The sequence below is a fragment of the Cannabis sativa genome, chromosome 8 (assembly GCF_029168945.1).
Source record: "Cannabis sativa cultivar Pink pepper isolate KNU-18-1 chromosome 8, ASM2916894v1, whole genome shotgun sequence".
Classification (NCBI taxonomy): Eukaryota; Viridiplantae; Streptophyta; class Magnoliopsida; order Rosales; family Cannabaceae; genus Cannabis; species Cannabis sativa.
The window spans coordinates 50376629-50388698 of record NC_083608.1 but is presented as its reverse complement, the minus strand read 5'-3'; positions in this window follow the sequence as shown (position 1 = coordinate 50388698).

Below are 12070 nucleotides of genomic sequence, written 5' to 3'. Positions count from 1 at the left end.
ATTCTTCGATGTTGATTGGCATTATATGTAATTCATTATTCATAGTATATACATATTTTTGTTTGATATTCATTACTTTTTGTATTAGGATTATTGATTATACTTTAATAAAATATTTTCATATTACTTTCTGAAATTTGGTTCATAATTTTAAGAATAAAAATTTATGTAAAGATAACTTAATATCATAAATAAATAAATAAACAAAAACTACCGTCACCTAAAAAAAACAAAACAAAACAAAAAGAAACATTTGGTCAACAACCACTTTCATAACAAAATATAATAAATGTTCATTTTAAAATATATAGGTTAATTAATAAGATAACTTATAATAACAATCTAAATATTAAAGAATAAAACTCAATCAATATATATTAAAAATTTCAAAATGTAAATTCAAACAGAACTAACAATCTAAATTAATAATCACTGTACAATTGTAATTTGTAAGTTGTGGATTTTCTCTTATTATAAGAAAATAATTTGTTAAAATTAATTAAGTGATTGTGGAGAGACGATCCCTTATTGATTAATGAAGAAGAATCATAGAGCAAATAAATTAACATTTTGTGTACTAAAAAGCAATAATTATTTATTAACACAATATTTAAGAAAGAAAACATTCATGATGACTAAATTTATTAAAAGACACCAACATAAACTAAATAATTTTAACACTAATAACTAAAATGATTATTAATGACCGGTTTGGTTCTTAGGGTTCTTACAATACTTATAGACCTCGAGTGTTAATTTGTTCTTTGTATCGGGACACTTATCTAAAACCCTAGGAACAAACTCACAACACTGCGAGCTAATCTTGGGACATTTTTTATGGAATTAATGGTTAGATTAATTAGGAGGAGATGTTTATTTTTTATTTAATTTTTAATATTTTTTTAAATATCATTCGGTTAAATATGGATGAGAATGAAATTTTGAATATAAGAATATTTTAATAATGGGTTAGTTTTCTTAACCTTTTATTTAGTTATTAATTATTTATTTATGTTTATTAAGCCAAGAATATAGGTTATTAGTTTTAGTTTCATTTTAATTATTTAAATATGATTTCATAATATTCCCTACAATATATTATAATTAATATAATTATATAGCACTAAATAATATTGTTATCAAGGAATAAGTTGTTTACTATATGATATATATTAGAATGCTCGATCGTCTTGAATATGTTAGATAAATTAACATTTAACCCAAGATCTATTTGTATATAACATAGAACACAATAGTAGTATATGATAATATAGTATGTGTACCTGATTGATCCATAGCAATTATCTCTGATTGATCCACGTAGCGATTCTCCAATTTGATAGTGCAATACTATCAACTAAGTCTTCCTCCCTAGATCTCTAAATCAGAAGCAGTTTATTTTCTCTGATTATCAAAAGGTATACAATTGTGATGAGACAATATGTATTTATAGAGTTAGGGAGGGGACTTAGCTACAAAACCCTAGTTGGGCTGGGCCTGCTCATCAAAGGCTTCAGTCAACTAGAAAAGCCCACACTTCTGCTTCACCTAGACTTTACTCACAGATGCTAAGCCCATTAACAATTGATCACCAACAACATGGGCTAATACAGCAAAGAACTATCCAATCAACCCAAGTTTTAATAAAACCAATAAAATTTAATGTAAGCCCAAATAAAAGTCTAACATTCTCCCACTTGGGCTACATTGATTTTAATACATATATATTATATATCAAAATAATTTTTGTTTGAAAACGACTCATGGGTTGAACAACAGGAAAACATTTGTGGCCACTTTAAAAACTGATAGTTCTCTGATAGCATCTCAACATACCGGTCCAATTTAACCTTTGATAATGAACTATGACAGTCATATTGTTTTTAGCTCAACAAAAGACATTCATAATCACAAATACCAAAGTATTAAATCGACATGGTCAATAAGTCTAGTAGTGTGGTAAGGAATTATGTTCAACATGTGATCAATTTAAAATAACATAATATCCTTATCAGTCCTCAATTTCACTGATACCGTGATGCTTAATAAATAAGCCAGTGAAATTAAACATACACCACTTAAAATAAGTAAGTGTCACTAAACTTGCTTAAATAATTAAGCCAACAACATATCATTGTCAATAAGCAAATAAATTTAATAGACAATGATCACAACAATATGAACCACATGCTTTCAATTCAATCATTCTCGAGAATATAACAAAACATAATTGAAAACATATCCATTCAATAATAAAAAATATTGAAACATAAAATATAGTTCATAACTTTATTCAGAAAATTATAAATAATAATTTCTAAAAACAAACAAAAAACAAAACTCCCACTAACCCAAAAGATCAAAAGATTCTAAAATGCCCATACTAACAACATGTTTATTAAACAGCACGGCACTTAACCCTTTGGTTAGAGGATCAGCTAACATCGACTCGGTCTTGCAATTTTCAATGACAATGTCTCCTTTCTTGACCAAGTCTCTGACAGTGAGATACTTTATTTCCATATGTTTAGAAGCACTACTAATCTTGTTATTCTTTGAAAAGAAAACAGCAGCATCATTATCACAATAGATTAGCATAGGTGTGGAAATAGAATCAACCACTCGTATCTCCGAAATAAAATTCTTCAGCCACAAAGCTTGCAAAGATGCCCCATAACATGCAACAAACTCAGCATACATAGTAGATGACGTGATCAAAGTCTGTTTGACACTCTTCCAAGAAATAGCAGCACCTGCCAAGGTGAAAATATAGCCAGAAGTTGACTTTAAATCATCTACACAACCACCAAAATCTGAATCTGAATAACCAACAACTCGAAGATTGTCAACATGCTTAGCATAAAACTCTTCGTTCTTTGCAAATATCTCAAAACTTTCTTGGCTGCAACCCAATGATCAAGGCCAGGATCAGATAAATATCTCCCAAGAACATTGACAACGAAAGCTATGTCAGGTCGAGTGCAAACCTGAGCATACATCAAACTCCCTACTACACTTGCATAAGGGATGTTCTTCATTTCTCCTCTTTCCAAGTCGTTCTTAGGACATTGCTGCTTAGTGAACTTGTCCCCTTTCAGAATAGGAACTAAACCAGCTTTACATAAATCCATGTTGAACCTTTTGAGCACACGATTAATGTAAGCTTCTTGAGATAAGCCAAGAACTTTTCGATTCCTGTCACGATGGATCTCAATCCCCAAAACATAGGATGCCTCTCCAAGATCTTTCATATCAAAATTGGAAGACAGAAAATTTTTGGTCTCATTTAGTAGTGACAAATCACTGCTGGCAAGTAAAATGTCATCTACATAAAGAACAAGAAAAATATAACGACTCCCACTGATCTTCATATAAATACACTGATCAAACTTGTTCTCTACGAAACCAAACGATGTCACAACCTGGTCAAATTTCAAGTACCACTGGCGAGATGCCTGTTTGAGACCATAAATGGATCGTTTCAACTTGCAAACTAAGTGTTCTTTTCCTTTCTCCTTGTAGCCTTCAGGTTGAGACATATAGACTTCCTCATTCAATTCTCCATTCAGAAAAGCAGTTTTAACATCCATTTGATGCAACTCTAAATCAAAATGCGCAACTAAGGCCATAATAATTCTGAATGAATCTTTAGTGGAAACAGTGAGAAAGTTTCGGTGTAATCAATACCTTCTCTTTGAGTAAAGCCTTTAGCCACTAAACGCGCTTTAAACCTTTCAATCATCCCTTTTTATCCCTTTTAGCCTTTAAAATCCACTTACAACCTATTGGTTTGAAACCATCAGGTAATAAAACTAGCTCCCATACACCATTTTTCTTCATGGAGTCGATCTCATCATCCGTAGCTGCTAACCATTTTGAAGATTGTGGACTATTAAGTGCTTCACTAAAAGTGACAGGATCCACAAAATGATCAATATCATATTCTCCTTCTCCAAGATAAACAAAATTATCATGACACTTTGTTGACTTCTTTTGTCTCTGAGATCTTCTTAGAGGGGGTACTTCTGGAATAACTTCTCTTTGTTGATCATTGTTTTGAATAACATCTTCCACAACTGGAATTTCTTCAATAACAGGATTCTCATTAACAATAGGAGCTTCATCATTAATAGGCCCTTCATCAATAATAGGACCTTCATCATCTTCGATATCGGGAGCAATATATTCATCAACAATGGGAGCATTACCAACTGGAGTAGGATGGAGACTACTATTATCATCTCTTGAAAATGACATAGGAATACAAATTCCTTTAGATGACTCCCCCATTTCAAGAGATGTTGAAGGAATTTTTTCAGCAACATCAAATTCCGAAATTTAGCGATGCGAGATTCAACAATTCGCGTACCACGAGTAGGACGGAAAAGCGATAGCCTTTTGAGCGCATTGGATAACCAATGAAATAACGGCGATTTGTTCTCGGATCTAACTTTTTCAAATTAGGATCATAAATCTTTACTTCAAATTTGGACAACCCCATACTCGAAGATGATTAAGACTAGGCTTCCGCCCGGTCCATAACTCAAAAGGGGTCTTGGGAACAGATTTACTGGGAACACGATTTAAAATATAAGTTGCAGTCATAAGTGCTTCACCCCATAAAAACTCTGGAAGATTTGTTCTACTCATAATACTTCTAACCATATCCATGAGAGTGCGATTTCTCCTTTCAGCAACGCCATTTTGCTCAGGTGAACCAGGCATAGTGTATTGAGCAACTATACCATTTTCTTGTAAGTACTCTGCAAAAAGCCCCATGTGTTGTCCGCATTCTGTATAACGACCATAATATTCTCCTCCACGATTAGAATGAACAACTTTGATGACTCTTCCTAATTGTTTCTCAACCTCATTTCGAAAAATTTTGAGTTTATCAAGGGCGTCAGATTTTTCTTTAATTAAATAGGTGAATCCATAACGAGAAAAATCATCGATAAAAGTGATAAAATACTTGTTTACGCACAACGTGGTGGAATAAGGACCACCGATGTCCGTGTGGATAATTTCCAATAAAGATTGATGCGGTTTGCGGTCTTCTTTCTTGTTTTAGTCAATTTTCCACGAGTACAATCAACACAAGTATCCCAATCGAAGCATCAAGAGGAGGAAGTATTTCGCATTTAATTAAACGATCAACCCTTTCTCTGGAAATATGACCCAATCTTTTGTGCCATAACAATAAGGATGTTTCCTTAATATGAGGTCTTTTACCCACAGTATTCACAACATTAAAAGAGGAATCTAAAGGAGCCAATGACAACTTGTAAAGACCATCAGAATAAAAGCAATTTCCAATAATTCGAGAGTCAAGCATAATGTCAACATTATCATTTGCAAAATGAAAAGAATATCCTTGTTTAACCAAAAGCGGAAGCGAAACTAAATTCCTTTTAAAAGTAGGAACATAAAAAGTATTGTTCGTAATAATCTTATCACGAGACCGTAATTCAAGAATAAATGTTCCAACATAGATAACGTCAACTCCAACATCATTGCCCACTTTAAGCTTGGACTCCCTCTCACTTGGCTTCCCGAGATCCCTTAGCCCCCTGTAAGGAAGCGAAACATGAACGAGTAGCACCACTGTCTAACCACCAAGAATCAATAGGAACATCAACTAGATTAGATTCAAAACAAACACATGCCAATGGATTACCTGATTGTGCTTGCTTCTTTTCTAACCAAGTCTTAAATTTGTGACAGTCTGTTCTCCGATGCCCCAATTTTTCACAAAAGTAACACTTCACATTAGAGTATTTGGACTTTCCGTTGTTATTCTTCTGTTTATTCTTATGCTCCTTACCATTACCATTCTGTTTTGTAGCACCATCATTTTTATTCTTGAATTTTCCTTTTCCTTTGTTGGGCTTGAGGTGAGAAACATAGTTAGCAGATTCATTCTTCTCCCTTTTAAGCTTGCTTTCTTCGCCTACACACCGAGAAATTAGGTCGCCGATAGTCCATGTTTGATTGTAAGTGTTGTAGGAATTTGTCTTGATAAAAATTTGAAAGAGGCGGGAAGAGCATGAAGAGCTCGATGAATAATGAAAGAGTCGGGAAGAGGAATATTATGATCTTTCAACTTGGACCGAACATTCACCAATTTCGAATAAAATCTCGCACTCCTTTTAATTCATCATACTTAATGGTTGTCATTTCATCCATAAGATGTCCAAATTTTCGCCGTTTTCTCCAGTGTCGTATAATTTTTCTACAGCATTGAAAAACTCTTTGGCATTTGTAGTGTCTGGCAAACCACTCAATAGATGTTCAGGAATGGATCTTTTCATAGTAAGAAGACTAAGTCGACTTGACTTTTCCCATTGTGCATGATGAGTTCTCTCGGCAGCTGTATTGGAGACAGTAAGATCAGCAGGTTTTTCTTCTCGTAGGCACAAGTCCAAATCCATTATGCCTAAAGTAAATTCCACATCTCGTTTCCATGTCTTGTAGTTGGAAACATTCAAAATATGGATGGAAGCATTATTGTTGTTCACAGAAAAGGAGACTGAAAAATTCAAAAATTAAAACTTGAATAAGCAATATGAGCAATGTATTAGAAAATATTGTAGAATCAACTGGTCATTATAAACTCCCCTTTGGGGTGAGAATATAACACACACATGATCTACCTTCATGAAGTTAACAACAAAGAAAAAATACATATCATTTAAGAATTTTATTACCTTTGGGCAAATAAATTTCTTAAAAATATGTATTAATTCAAACAAAAAATAATAATAAATTTATATATTTAAATTATTACCTTTGGGCAAATAATTAAAATATATATATTTAATATTAACTCACTTCATGGAATGTGAACTAATATATGTAAATACTACCTTTGGGCAAGTAATTACACATATAGTCAACCAAAAAATATAATATTTTCTTCAACATGTGAAATTTGGTGATAAAACAATCATTGAAAATTAATAATTTTCAACCAAATTTCCAAAAGAGATATATAATTGCTATTATTATATTGATAAAAAAAAAAATAAAGTGTCCACCATAACACATTATTTTTATATCAAATAATCAAGTTTTATAACTTTAGAACAACAATTAATGGAAAAATGTGAAATAAAGAATATTGGTGGAGATTACATAGTCAAGACAAATTAAATAAGAGAGTGACTATGTTTTATGGAACGAGAAGAAACTCAAAAAATTTTCTATGATTGACAAATTTCGAAAAATTATCAAAAATTATTTTTAATAATTTTTTAATTGCATAATTATCATTAAAATAATAATAATTATTAAACGGCGTCAAAAAATTAATTAAAAATCACCAAAAAATCAGAAATCAAATTCTAATCACGCTGGAAAAAAAAATCGTCGAAAACGGACCTCCCAGCCGGCCCCACGCGCCCCCACGCGCCGCCTGCGCGAGTGGGCTTCGCGGCTGGGAGTGGTCTTCTTCCTCCAGCCGGATCTTCCAGGCGGGTCGCGCGACCCGGTCGGCCCCAGTCGGGTCTGCACGTTTTTCCGGCCAAATAACGACGAAAAGATGGGGATTTTGGATGGGTTTCGATTGGGAATCAATTTCTAGTTGATTTACACTATTAATTTCGTGTATTAAAAAATAAATGGGTAGATCTATGACTAAAATCAATCCCAAATTAGAAGAACACAAAAGAAAAAAAATTGTAATGCTAATCTTATATAAATCCGAAATTAATTATGTAGGAACATTCTTAAACAATTAAGAATGAGAAATCTATTATCAATTTTAGATCAAAAACAATAAAATCAAAATACACAAATATAATTTCACATTATAATCATATAAACCCTAAAACTTTAAATTTAAAATTCTCTTAATATACACAATGATTTTATGCATATAATATATCAATTGAAAAAGAATTTAACGATCAATAAAACCTTTAAAGTTTTAAGATTTATAAACAAAAAATTGCACATAAAATAATAACGAAATTGATATGAAATTATGGATAATTAACATATACAAATTAATTATACTAATTATAGGTTCTAAATCATATACAATAGGCAATCTGATACCACATGTTAGATAAATTAACATTTAACCCAAGATCTATTTGTATATAACATAGAACACAATAGTAGTATATGATAATATAGTATGTGTACCTGATTGATCCATAGCAATTATCTCTGATTGATCCACAGCAGTTACTCCAATTTGATAGTGCAATACTATCAACTAAGTCTTCCTCCCTAGATCTCTAAATCAGAAGCAGTTTATTTTCTCTGATTATCAAAAGGTATACAATTGTGATGAGACAATATGTATTTATAGAGTTAGGGAGGGGACTTAGCTACAAAACCCTAGTTGATTTGGGCTTTGCTCATCAAAGGCTTCAGTCAACTAGAAAAGCGCACACTTCTGCTTCACCTAGACTTTACTCACAGATGCTAAGCCCATTAACAATTGATCACCAACAACATGGGCTAATACAGCAAAGAACTATCCAATCAACCCAAGTTTTAATAAAACCAATAAAATTTAATGTAAGCCCAAATAAAAGTCTAACAGAATATAGTCATGACTATTATCAATGAAGTTAAAAGTACACGTGTATATAATATTTTTGTATGCAGCATACTAATTATTAATGCTTTTTCATTTTTACTATATTTAAAACTAATTAAAAATATATATGTATGTTGAATTCAAATTCCATCTGGATTTAAAAATATCTGTAACCCTACTCAACCATTTTTTCTTTATTATTTATAAAATAGCATTAATTAATCAATAACAACTACTTTTCAAATATCCACTATATAAATAGCATTAACTAATTATAAGTTCAATTCTTATCATATATAATTATATCAACCTATATTTCAAATATCATCACATCGTAATTCTAAAGATGAGGAAAATTAATTGTATTTTCTTCTTGTTTTTGCTTTCATTAATTTGTACTGAATTTGAATTGAGTGAGGGTCTCCGTTTTGGTGATTATAGATTTTGCTTTAAAGAAGTTGCAAATGTAGCACCATGTGCATTCGAAATATCTAGTTTTAATCTTTGGAAACGTCCAATAAGTTCATCTTGTTGTTCCAAAATCTCAAAGGCGGCTGCTACTAATTGTGCTCTTCCATTACCCTATTATTGGTTTGTAAATAGCCAAACTTATTGTACTGCTGCTCTTTCGTCACCACCACCACCACCACCGTCACAGCCATCTCCACTTCTACCACCACCACCATCACGACCCTCCCCAATACTTCCACCACCACCACCGTCACGGCCAACGCCAATAATACTTCCTGAGCAACCCGCCAATTATCACATGAAAAATTGTCCAGAGTTCAACATCTTGCCACGATTGTGTATTCAACAGTTTTATGACTACTATATTCACGATCAGCCGATCAGTTCTTCATGTTGCACGACCTATCTTAGTGTCTTCAACACGTGTACTAAAACTCCATGGTCGAAGATCAGCCTCAAATGCCATGATTATTGCCAACGCCAACTCTCATCACCATGAAATGCTCAACTAGTACCTAGCTAGGGTTTCATATCTTTTAAGTTTTTAATATTTTAATCTTGGTAGCTATTATTATTATAGATTTTGCTTTATTATTATTATTATTATTATTATTATTATTTATGATTATTATTTATGATTTCTTGATAGAAATTTTCATTATTAATTAGTTAAGAAACGTTTTTGTGAGAATTTTATTTTATTTGATTTGTGATAGAGTAAATTAAATCAAATTTAAAATTGCTACATTTGGAACGTGTCTAAAGTAAAATCTATAGAGTGCTAGTACAAATTAATGAAAGGAAAAAAAGAAAAACTACAATACAATTAATTTTCCAGTATCAAAAAAGTAATGCTTACAAATGGTCAATAAAAATCTGAAAATATGGGGACCAACATATCTGCCAAAATAATCTCAAATTAAATATCGACGAGACACTCATAAATTAATAGAAGAACACTTTCTATCAGGAATAGAATATTTTTATTAATTAATAATATGATATGATAATTAATTAATTAATTAATGTGTTCTTCAACTTGGACCTCTTTCCTTGAGAAAACTGATCAATGAGCTGTGAAAATGACTTACGGTTGACAAAACGACATTAATCATCAAATAAACGACATTAACTGAGAAAAACGATAGATATGCATGGCAAAATTGAAACGACAAATATTGTAAAGAAACGACAATATTTGATAAAAACGACAGTATAAATAAAAACAACAACAATTCAGTAAACTTTGAAAAAACTTTGACGAGACCTTGACAATCATAAAAAGATCGTAAACAAACTACAGTACATAATAAAAACGACCATTGTTGATAAACGACAATAATTTAATAAACGACAACTTATATATTAAGAAAAAAATGTATTTTAAATTGGAAAACATTATTTTAGGGTACGTTCCGTTTTTCTGTTTCCAATTTTTATTCCAAAAAAAAAGTTATAACCAAATTTAATTCAAAGTTTTGTTAATTTTCAAACCATATAATTAATTAAATAATTATTTCAAACTATTATTTTCAAATAATAGTTGACATTAACAGATTTTTTTTCTTTTGAATTCCTGAACCCTTATTAATCTACAGTATATATACATAAATATTTACACACGTAAAATTAAAGAGAGTTAGTATAATTTCACAATGGCGAAGAGCAACATTTCAATTTTATTGTTGTTTTGTTTGACTTTGATGCCATTAGTGAGTCATGGATTTGATTTTGGTTGCATGAAACAGTTCTTTCAATTTCAACCATGTTCATTGCAAGTATTAATTCAACATGAAATTTCTAGGGTTTCCGATAAGCAACACTTGTTGCAACAAGATTCTTCATTTGGCTAATAGCGGTTGCCCTCCTCCACTACCATATGGGTTGTTCATGCAAAGCAAAAATTCTTGTGTTCAAAATTCAACTCCACCGCCTTCTCGGGCTCTTCCAACACCAGCGCCACCCAGCTCATCTCGGCCTTCGCAACCACCACCACCACCACCACCACCACATGATAATTCGCGTTGTATTCCAAGTACTGATGTTCCTCAAAATGGCTTTAATAATTGTAACTTTACATCATGTTATGCAGAGATGTTGAGTTATAAAAACAAAGATTGCCCAGTAATTAGCGATCAGTGTTGTGAGTTTATTCCAAAAGTGGTTTTGAATTGTCCCAAACAGAACAGTGGGCTAACCCTTGGAGCTTATCAGTACTGCGTGTATATATATTAGGAATCGTACCAATAATGCTAATTAATTAGTGAATGCTTCATCAACTTTTGTTTCTTCTTTTTAATTTCAAACTCTTTTTCAATTCTGTTACTTTTTTATAAGGCTTACTCTTTCGTGATTTTTAGGGAATTAATATATCTTAGTTTTTACTTTTAGTTTTATTTCTTGACATTAATATTTATATTATAACTTTGAAAAAACTTTGACGAGACCTTGACAATCATAAAAAGATCGTAAACAAACTACAGTACATAATAAAAACGACCCTATTTTCAAAACGACGTTGATAAACGACAACTTATATATTAAGAAAAAAATATATTTGAAATTGGAAAACATTATTTTAGGGTACGTTCTGTTTTTCTGTTCCCAATTTTTATTCAAAAAAAAGGTTATAACTTGTTCAAACCATATAATTAATTAATTATATCAAACTATTATATTTTTGACAAGTTTTTTTTTAATAAAAAAAAGTTAATACGATAAATATCTAAATAACAAATCCCTAACTGATTTTTTTTTCTTCTAAATATTTGAATTCCTGAACCCTTATATATAAACCAACATACAGTAATATATATATATATATATATATATATATATATATATATATATAATTTAACAAAATTAGAGTTGAGTATCCGTAGTAATTCAACAATTTCACAATATGCATGGTGAGTCATGTTGATGCCATTAATTAGTGAGTCATGGATTTGATTTTGGTTGCATGAAACATTTATTTGAATTTCAACCATGCATGTTCATTATTCCAAGTATTCAACATGAAATTTCTAGGGGGTTTCCGATAAGTAA